General features: G+C 45.7%; 1 long non-coding RNA gene across 1 annotated transcript; it reads left to right on the top strand.

Annotated features, from left to right (window-relative positions):
* Positions 1 to 9,827: 9,827 nt before the first annotated feature.
* On the top strand, positions 9,828 to 11,154 carry LOC138657571 (uncharacterized). Its single transcript, XR_011317065.1, has 3 exons — positions 9,828 to 10,259; positions 10,487 to 10,654; positions 10,944 to 11,154. It is a non-coding gene; the product is annotated as an uncharacterized lncRNA (long non-coding RNA).
* Positions 11,155 to 11,426: the final 272 nt, after the last annotated feature.

Raw genomic sequence — 11,426 nt, forward strand, 5'->3', positions numbered from 1 at the left:
ATGTGTGCATAGGACCTGTGATGACGTCACCGGATGGGAGGAGTCAGGGGTCACATGACCAGTGACCTCAGTACATGCAGGACTCTGCTGTGCTGGTTGTCATGGTGCTGGAAGAGGGTAAGCTTATGTGTGGGGTCTGAAGGGGTTTACAGTGGGTACGAGGTGTGCAGAGCTGAGCCGCGTGTGTACAAAGCGGAGCTTTGTGTGTACAATGTGTATGAAACTGACCCGTGTATGTGTACGGAGCAGAGCCGTGTGTACGGGGTGTATGGGGGGGGCGCCATTTTGCAGTTCACCTCAGACAGCAGAGAGGCTAGGTTCACCCCTGCCGACAGTAAAAAGCAAAAGACTCTCGATAAGCACCGCGAGTGACAGATGCGTTCAGCAACACGTGCAACCAAGACCTGACAGAGCAGCAGAGCTGTAGATTAGAGATGAGCGAGCACCAAAACACTCGGCTGCTCGTTTCAGGTAATGAGCATAATTGGAGTCAAATGGGAAATCAGCTTTTTCCCCAGCAGAACCTACAAGAAAGGTCTGGGGGGGGGGGGGACAGTGAAAATGTAATGGATGGAAAAAAATGCTGAATGGAAGGAGAACAGCATGGGGGAGACCCTAGGAAGCATCCGGCTCCCAGATTGCTGCTGGCAACAATTGTGTCACTTTTACTCCACTTTAAGGACTGATCATAAAACATTCTAAAAATTGATGAGAAATTGGAATTTAAAGAAATAAATAAAATGTCAAAACATTGTTTCCTGTGTAATGACTTTTATAAGGCAAAATGTAAAAATGATTTTTATAAAGAAAAAGCAACTAAAGTAAAAAAAACAGAAATCTCAGTGTAATTTATGAAGAAAGCAAGAATGGCCTAAACTTAGATGGAAGAAGGACTCGGATATACCCTGTATTAGACACAAAGGAGGGCCTCACACACTACATGGTCATGTAGTGGCACTCCCAAACTCAAAAGCTGTGCACCAAGTGCAAAGCTTGTTAGCGAAAACAAGCAGGGTCATGCAAACACCCATGAAAGCCACAACTGGAGTGCCCCCCCCAAAAAAGAAAAAAAAAGTAGCTGTGGTACTACTACACTCAAAGGCTTTACTGAAAGTTCAAAGCAAAGAAAAAATAAAAGTAGGATTATCCATAGACGCTAGAAACAACTGGATAACCTCATTTAAATATTGAACTTTAAACACACTGTGCTGCCATTATCTGGTGACGTGAAAAAGTTGGGTCTAGCCTATGCTTTGCGTATTGTTATCAGAGTGAGCCTGTTTATACTTTGACTGGCAAAAGCGCCCATCTGCCATGACCACCCTGGTGACACCAGGACACTAGCGGCAGGGCAGCACCACACCTCCAAGGCATAGGGAGACCGCTCATGCCACATATCTAGCTTTGAGACCAAATAGCTGAAGGTCGCAGAGGAATTAGAGAGTACGCTGGTTGCATCAGCCTGGTATTGATATTTTTGGATTCTGTTGTGACCGTTCAGTAGAAGCCCACCATTCATGGGTCTGCTCATTCCTGATTTTGGTAAAAAGCACTCCTTACAGTGCTGCAGATACACAGCAAAAAGGATGTGGGGTAATGAGTGGAATGAAATATTTGGAAAGACTAACCATTTAGCATTTCTTCTCCAAAAGGAATTCCCTGCACTTTCATACCCCAGCGATTCTTTTTATTGGGAGGGGTGGGGGGAACCTAAAGCCATCATTACAGCCCAAAATAAAGAATGGTGAAGTTGTAAAAAATCTATATCACTTTGAAAAGCAAGCCATCATTTACTCTGTAGGCCACCCATATATCAATTTCAGATTAAAATATACTTTGGTATTGCTATAGTCAGGGTTTACCCTTGAAACAATTTTCTTTGATTTGCCAATTTAAATAAATAAAAATTATAATGTTCCTTTGTAACACGTGCTGTAAATTGATGTTTATGCACATACTAATTAAGTGTGTTCTGATGGGTACATGGTGCACTAGGGAGCTTGGGTTTTCTGTAGATAAAGGTCTATGATGGCACATCATTGAAATATGGCATTTTCCCCAAGACCTCTGATCTGCTTTCTCTGTACACTAAAATGACATCTTAGGGACAAGCAAGAGGCTTCGGGTTCAGTCAACTGCCCCCTGAAAATATCAGTGCAAATCCTGCCAGGAGAGATCTCCAGACTACATTATTTATGGGAAATTTTGCAGAGAGATATTGTGGCGCCCCTGGGGTCCAGTCACCACAGAGGTACTACACCTCATCCAGAGGTGTGGTATCCCACTCAGATAAGGCAGGAGCACAACCCAGGACTAACTCACATCCAACACACGCCAGTTCAGTCTGGGCACCTGGGCGTACCCTTAGGGATGAAGGCCTCATCCCAGGCTGGATAGAAATTGGTGTTGGGAGTAGGTGGGGTAGGCAGAGTAGGGGAGGAGCTATTTTGGAGGGAAAGTGAGAAGTAGGAAAGAAGTGGAGCTGAGCAGACATGCGGGTCTGCAGCTCCTGATGGATAGAGCAGAAGTGTGAAATAGAGACAGAAAGAAGCTCCCAGAAGAACAAAAGGGGTCCTAGGAGCACCGGAAGTGCAGAAGCCACCTGTGGGGTCCGCATCCAGATGTGGAGGGACCAAGTCGCAGTCAGGTGACTGGCCCCAACTTAGTGAGAAACTGCAAGTCTAGCTAAGAAACTGGAGGCCAGGGCTTCTGCAAGAGTCATAGCCACATCCACCCATACTGAACAGGAAACCACTGGGTAAATCTGACAGGGAGAAGGACTTGGGGATCCTAGTTAATGATAAACTTACCTGGAGCAGCCAGTGCCAGGCAGCAGCTGCCAAGGCAAACAGGATCATGGGGTGCATTAAAAGAGGTCTGGATACACATGATGAGAGCATTATACTGCCTCTGTACAAATCCCTAGTTAGACCGCACATGGAGTACTGTGTCCAGTTTTGGGCACCGGTGCTCAGGAAGGATATAATGTAACTAGAGAGAGTACAAAGGAGGGCAACAAAATTAAAGGGGATGGGAGAACTACAATACCCAGATGGATTAGAGAAATTAGTATTTAGTTTAGAAAAAAGATGACTGAGGGGCGATCTAATAACCATGTATAAGTATATAAGGGGACAATACAAATATCTCGCTGAGGATCGGTTTATACCAAGGAAGGTGACGGGCACAAGGGGGCATTCTTTGCGTCTGGAGGAGAGAAGGTTTTTCCACCAACATAGAAGAGGATTCTTTACTGTTAGGGCAGTGAGAATCTGGAATTGCTTGCCTGAGGAGGTGGTGATGGCGAACTCAGTTGAGTGGTTCAAGAGAGGCCTGTATGTCTTCCTGGAGCAGAACAATATTGTATCATACAATTATTAGGTTCTGTAGAAGGACGTAGATCTGGGGATTTATTATGATGGAGTATATGCTGAACTGGATGGACAAATGTCTTTTTTCGGCCTATGATACTATGTTGTCAAAGAGTCAGCTGTAGAGAATCCAAGGGACGTCGCCCGACCAGATTCGTGGCTGCTGGCTTGGGATACTAAGGTGCTGGGCTGGAGAAGAAAGTCAGCGTAGAGAGACAGCTAGAGAAAGGCATATGAAAGGAGTCCTGGAAAGGTGCATCCCAATCTACCTGGAAGTTTGCTGGACCACAGACCAGGACGACAGCACACCCAGCTGGGTGCCATAAAGAACTGTAAGTACAAAAGTCTGGAAACTGCACCTTGCTGAGGCAGATGCGATTGTCCTTTGAGTTATTACAATCATATTTATATAGCACCACTGATTCCCTGGTGCTGTACATGAGAAGGGGTTACATACAAGTTACAGATATCACTTACAGTAAACTAACAATTAGAGACTGATAGAGGGGAGAGGACCCTGCCCCCGCGGGCTTACATTCTACAGGATTATGGGGAAGGAGACAGTAGGTTGAGGGTTGTAGGAGCTCTGGTGTTGGTGAGGCAGTAGCTCCGGTAGTGATGAGGCAGCGGCGTCCGTGCAGGCTGTAGGCTTTCCTGAAGAGATGGGTTTTCAGGTTCCATCTGAAGGATCTGAATGTGGTTGATAGTCGGATGTGTTGGGGCAAAGGATTCCAGAGGATGGGGGATATTCAGGAGAAGTCTTGGAGGCGGTTGGGTGAGGAGCTTATAAGTGTGGAGGAGAGAAGGAGGTCTTGGGAGGACCAGAGATCACGTGAGGGAAGATGTCGGAAGATTAGTTCAGAGATACATGGAGGAGACAGGTTGTGGACGGCTTTGTAGGTCAGTATTAGTAATTTGAACTGGATACGCTGAGGGAATGGGAGCCAGTGAAGAGATTTGCAGAGGGGGGGAAGCGGAGGAGTAGCGAGGAGAGAGATTAATTAGTCGGGCAGCAGAGTTAAGGATGGACTTGAGAGGTGCAAGGGTGTTAGCAGGGAGGCCACAGAGGAGGATGTTGCAGTAGTCAAGGCGGGAGATGATGAGGGCATGCACAAGCATTTTAGTAGAGTGAGGGTTGAGGAAAGGACGGATTCTGGAGATATTTTTGAGCTGGAGGCGACAGGAGGTGGAAAGAGCTTGGATGTCCGGTGTTAAAGTTAAACAGCAGCGTATGCCAGACTAAATCTTCACTCTGCTGGACCGGCTGCAGGAGAGGGGCCGCCACCACCCAGATTCAGTTTTTTTTATACAGAGAAGTGAGTGGACTCCGACTCTCAGTTTTGGGACTCGCAGGTAATTGACCAGATATAAACTCACTGGTAAAACTGCATAAAAAGTAGCAGACCACTAAATGCTGGTGACAGTATATCAATTTTAACAGTCCAAAAAGAAAAAAAAGAAACCCAGTTCTGAACAACCGACAAACAGAAAAATTGTAAAACAGCCAGGCATTGGGAGAAATTATATATACTGGGGCAGAGACAAGACGCTGCTCAAAAGAAGAAAGTGTCACAAAGAGGAAGCTATAAGATGATTTTATCCACCCAGCAATTAGGTGCTGGCAAAATTCACTTTAGGACATTCTACGCAGTGTACAGAGTTAAGATGCCGGAGGAATAAGATAACTGGGCTCTTCCAAAATAGGGAGTGAAGGGAAAGATGTGCAGGAAAATAGAACCTTTATTAAGTAACCACCATACATCCATGTAGAATGTATATTGGAGCACAAATACTATATCATTTTATGCGATCCACTAATACCCGAGATCGCAGTGCTAAATGTTATATTGTTGGAAAATTAACACAACTATTGTCCCTTGTAAGTTAGAAGTCAGGTGTCATTGAATAATCAATCTAGAGTTACTGGAACTACAATGATTAGAGTGCCGCATATAGTCTGTAGACCCCTAGTAGCTGTTAGGGTATGTGAACACGCTGCGGATTTTGCTGCAGATCCGCAGCAGTTTCACATGAGTTTACAGTACAATGTAAACCTATGGGAAATGAAATCCGCAGTGCACATGCTGAGGAAAAAACCATGCGGAAACGCAGCGTTTTATTTTCCGCAGCATGTCAATTCTTTGTGCGGAATCTGCAGCGGTTTTACATCTGCTCCAATTGAAAACTGCAGATGTAAAACCGCAGCGAAATCCGCAATAGAATCCGCTATAAACCCGCAGAAAAACCACAGCGGTTTTGCACTGCGGATTTATCAAATCCGCTGCGGAAAAATCCGCAGAGGATCTTTCTACGTGTGCACATACCCTTAATATGTTGCAGTGGAGGAATTTAACAGCCACATCAGTCTGCATTCAGGTCATCAGGATGGTCACTATTGTCTCTCTTTCCCACAGAAGAGGAACAGGAGACATTAAGGATACTGGAGGAATTGGCAATTGAACATACTGGAGGAATTGGCAATTGAACATACTGGAGAAATTGGCAATTGAACATACTGGAGGAATTGGCAATTGAACATACTGGAGGAGGTAAGATCCCTCCTACTATCTGCCCATGCTCCAAGAGGTTTCCCCCGCTATCTACCCGTTCCAACGTTGATCTGTTTGTCAGGGTGGTGACTGATGAATTAGGCTAGGTTCAGATTGCGTTAGTGCAATCCGTTTAGCGCCTAGCGCTAGCGGATTGCGCTAACGCAATGTGATATAAAGGGGTCGCGGTAACGTCCCCGCTCTCGCAGATCTCCGATCTGCGAGAGCGGGGAACGGACCGCGGGCGCGCCTCGGACGCTGCAAGCAGCGTCCGTGGCGCGCCAGAAAACACCGGCGCTTTGCTAGCGCGTGCCGAACATGGCACGCGCTAGTGAAGCGCGTTCCCATTGCCGTGAATGGGCGCGCTAACGGACGCGTTGCACGGCGTTAATTTCGCCGTGCAACGCTGTCCGTTAGCGCAGTCCCATTAACGCAATGGGAACCCAGCCTTATACAAAATTCCAAGATTTGTGATTAATGATAATTTCACACGGGAGGAGAGGGGTCAGTTGAGGTACCTCCAGGAATTACCAGACATTGTCTTAAAGCCAGCAGACAAAGGTGGTATGTATGTAGACTAGTATGTATGAGAGAGAGGCCTTCCATCAACTAAATAGCACTTGTTATCGGAGGCTTACATATAATCCTCTCTCTGCATACTCGGCTCAATTGGAGGGTATTCTTGAACGTGCCTATGAGGATGACATTATCACCAAGAATTTGAGATCTGCCCTGTTGGTTCCTTAAATGACTATTTCTACCCCAGGCAGACCGATCATTTCGGATAGGGGGTAACTTTTTGGAGCACATCAATAGGTGGATAGATTATCTACAACCCCTAGTCTCTAGTCTCCCTTCCTTCCTGAGGGACTCGGGTGATCTTCTACGAAGGGTCGATGGACTCCATATAGAGGGTGATTCCCTAGGGATTCAACATCCGCTGAAACCAGTATATACTAACAGACATAAGGATGGTCTGGCTGCTGTACGATTTTTCCTTGGTACATCTTCCCTTTCTTTGGTTTTTATGGACCTTCTGCTGGAACTATTGAAGTTCACCCTCAATTTCTTTGTGTTTAAGGGCAACTTCTACCTGCAGCTCCAGGGGACTGCCATGGGGCAGCCTTTGCGCCCTCCTATGCTGGTCTCTTTCTGGGGCTGTGGGAGAGGGAACTCTTCCTGTCTGATGAATTGGGGTCAATGGACCGCGTCCCATTTTGGATGCGGTACATTGACGATATCTTCTTCATCTGGCAGGGCAATCCAGTCGACCTTGAGCGGCTGATCCAAGTTTTGAACAGCAATGATCACAATATCCATATGACATTCATATATAGTGGCAATTCTTTGAATTTTCTGGATGTGACTATAAGGAGGGACCCTGCTGGTACCCTACAGACCAATATCTATCATAAGCAAACCAACTAATCCGTTACTTCATGCTACCTCTGGTCATCCACGCCATATGCCAAGATCGGTACCCGTGGGACAATTTCTTGGTCTCCGCTGAATATGTTCTTCTGACGCGGATTTTTTAGTTAGGGCGGTTTATCTTAAAGAATGTTTTAGATCTCGTTGATACAGTAACAGGTCTATTAAGTATGCATTTCACAGAGCTAAGCATAGTGCACGTCATACCCTCCTATATGGCAATGACCCATCCTCTAGTTTAGTTGATTCTCCCAAACTTAGTCCACAATCGATAGAGAAAATGTGACCGGCACTGAAAAGCTGTGTATCAAAGCAATTTTACATGTGATCTTACATGGAGTGGACGCTACTGGCCTCTGATGAGATCCAGGTGGTGCTCTGCATACAGAATCCAGGAATCAAAGTGAGCAGGTATAAGAAAGAAATGCGGCACTCACCATCTGTCTTCAGCTAAAAATGTCCTTTATTTAGGGAGCGGGGGAGTGACCCGTAGAAGCGCCTGTGCGCGAAACGGCCGTCGTCCTCTCCTGTCACTCCCCCGCTCCCTCGTATACTCCTGCCGATGCCGCATCATGTTTGTGAAGGCTTAAGTGCTAAATAAAGGACATTTTTAGCTGAAGACAGATGGTGAGTGCCGCATTTCTTTCTTATACCTGCTCCCTCCCAAACTTAGATTTACTACTACCTTTAGTGCCCAGTCTGACAAAATCAGGTCTGTCCTTACGGGTGCATGGCCAATCCTTAGGGTTGATCCGGTGCTAGCCAGGATATTACCTGAAAGGCCATTTATATCATTTAGGCGTGCCAAGAATTTGATAGACCATCTCGTCTCCAGTCGTTATTCATTTACTGATGTACCTACATTTTTAGATAAATTCCCCAAAAAGAGTGGATGTGTGCCGTGTGGCGGATGTGTTGCCTGCCCCAATATTGACATATATGACAGGTGCGATGACTTTACCAACTTTGATGGCACCAAACATTCTAAAAGTAAGCAATACATTACGTGCACCACGAGGTATGTGGTGTACCATGCAACTTGTCCGTGCGGACTTATATATGTTGGCCTAACCACTCGCCAACTGAAGGTCCGCATAAGAGAACACGTATTGGGGATTCAGGCCGCATCTGCTCACGCGGACACATCCACTCTCAAAACCCTACCCCGTCACTTTAAAGAACTACATAACTGAGAGCACTGGCCTGCGAGTCAGGGGGATTGATGCCCTTAGAATTAATATAAGGGGTGGTGGGCTGTCCAAAAGATTGGGCAAACTAGAGACGAGATGGATCTGGCAGCTAAATACCGTGCATCCATTTGGCCCTAACAACATTCTCTCCTTTGCACCTTTTCTACAGTCCTTTGGCTGCTGTGCATCGTTCAGTTGTGCTTTCACTGATACTGCTGTTTGTTATATTTGTTTTAATTTAATTTTTTATCTTTCGCTCTCTACTCTAGTAGTTTTTGGTTGGTCGGATTGCCATGGGATAGCTGTGCTAGGGTGACCACTGAATGCCATACAGGAACGAAGATATTTTCATCTGCAGCAATCGTCGTTATTTTTTGTTGCTTTTCTTTACGGTTGTTATAGTGTGTGTTATTTCTTTATCATATAATCCATATGATGTGCAGAGATATATGAGTTTATCGTCTTTTTTATCTTATGTTGTGGTTTGATACATATACAATATACCTTTATGATGATAATTGATGGTATTCCATTTGTGATGCACCGTTATGCACCCAAGGCCGGCATCACACTGGCGTTATAAACGGCCGAGTGCCATGCGATTAAAAAAAAAAAAAATCCCATTGCACTCGGACCAATGTTAACATATGGGGCAGCTCCCAGCAGCCGACTTTTTGTCGGCCGTTTTCCTCGGTCCGAGACAATCGCAGCATGCTGCGATTGTCTCGGACCGAGGAAAACTCTCGGCTCACTCGCACCCATATGAGCCTATGGGTGCGAATTAGACAGCGCACACCACTCGGATATCATCCGAGTGCTGTGCATTATAAGCGGACCCCAGCAATGGAGGAGATGGAGAAATTAATTTCTCCGCCTCCTCCGCAGCTGTGCTCCGATCCTCCCTGTGCGAGCGAATCGGAGCACAGACGCAAGACACTCGGCTCCTGCTCTGCTGCGAGCAGGAGCCGAGTGTCATTAGCATATCGCATCCAATGTTCTCGCATCGGATGCAATACGCCAGTGTGACGCCGGCCTTATGTGTGCACACATGTATGTGGTGTTATTCACACATGCAGTGTGTGTATGCATGCATGTGTAAATAAATGTGGATGTATGTATATATGTGTATATATGTTTTGTATTTATATATTGATATTCTGTTTGCCATTTTACTGTTTGACTACCAAATTATTGATTAGGTCTACGGTAAATTATGAAATTATGTTATTTATTATTTTGGATTTATTATTATTTTATTTATGAGCAGTTTTCCATTAAAATACTTGTGCTGCAATCTCCTTTACTAAGACGGCCGCATCTTTGCTTCAGGCCATATGCAGCTGTAGCGGTTACTTAAGCAAGATGTCCGCGCCGCAATTTCCGGTCATGCGCAGTACATTATTTTGGTCTGCTTCTTTAACAGGATGTTTGAGCTGTGTTTTCCTCTACTAAGATGGCCGCATCGTAGTTTCCGACCATGCGCAGTCTGCATGGTGATTTCCCTTACCAAGATGGCCGCGCCGCAACTTCCGGTTATGCTGAACGCTGTGGGCACCGCACCGAACTTTCTTCCGACCATCACCTGTCGCATGGTCACATGGGCCCGTGTGCACCTGTGCCGGTGGGTGTGCTTCGGATATGTCTGCTGATTGAGGTGGTTTTCCTCATGTTCTGTATAAGAGGATGGGAGTCTTTATCTTTGGCACGCCCCCCTTGAGGTAGGTTGATCCGAAACGCGTCAGGTGGGTGGGGACGGCGTGGTGCAGCATTGGTTATCACAGGTCGGTATGCCCTTTAATATATTCTACCCTGCTTTATGCTACCATGCCGTCTACAGTTGTTGATCATGTGGTAGACATTATGTTACTCCACATTATGTTACACACACTGTTAAAGATGAGGAGCTACTTTATCCACTTCATCCATCTTTATCCACTTATTCAAGAAGACTCCACAACCTCAGAGTCCAGTGATGACAGTGATGACCACTCTGAAGCAAATGAAGATGATTCTAACACTCAAAGTGGTGAAGAGGACAATGACGATGAAGCCGATCAACAACCAGAGAAAGTGAGGAGAATCCCAGCTAAACAGATGAAGACGACGGGCTGAGGTCAGTTTTTTTATGTCTCTCTCACTCACTCTCTCACCACCCCTGACAATGGTGAATGAGACCCCCAGCTGTTGAGGGCCCTGACATGTGCCCAATTTCTGCCACCGGCCCTTGGTGGGGGCCCATTGACTGTGGTAGCACAGGGCCCCCCCATGACTCCAGCCCCATAGCGTCCACATGATCTGCTGCTATTGGTGGTACGTCACTTTATAATGTAAATACATATAGTTTTTTCTCAAAGTCACAATTTGTCTCTAGTCTGACCTGTTCTTTCCTCAAAAATTTGTAGAATTCAAAGCCAGAAATGGACTGTTGACAAGAGGATCAAAATGAAGTTAGCAGGTTTTTATGATCGACATCCTTTGTCTGATCCAATAATAAAAGGATATTCGGATTACTTGAAGAACCATTGCAGGCTGGAGAGATAAAATGTGGAAGATGCCGCAAGGTCTTTATATTTTATGAACAAGCGCCGTGTAACATAGTAACATAGTAACATAGTTAGTAAGGCCGAAAAAAGACATTTGTCCATCCAGTTCAGCCTATATTCCATCATAATAAATCCCCAGATCTACGTCCTTCTACAGAACCTAATAATTGTATGATACAATATTGTTCTGCTCCAGGAAGACATCCAGGCCTCTCTTGAACCCCTCGACTGAGTTCGCCATCACCACCTCCTCAGGCAGGTGTGACCCTCAATTTTGCAAAAAGAATTGAAAAAGCCCGTCTATTCTTCAAAAAGCTGCAAGACATTGGCCTGTGCAACCAA

This window comes from Ranitomeya imitator, chromosome 1 (assembly GCF_032444005.1).
Source record: "Ranitomeya imitator isolate aRanImi1 chromosome 1, aRanImi1.pri, whole genome shotgun sequence".
In the NCBI taxonomy this organism is placed as follows: domain Eukaryota; kingdom Metazoa; phylum Chordata; class Amphibia; order Anura; family Dendrobatidae; genus Ranitomeya; species Ranitomeya imitator.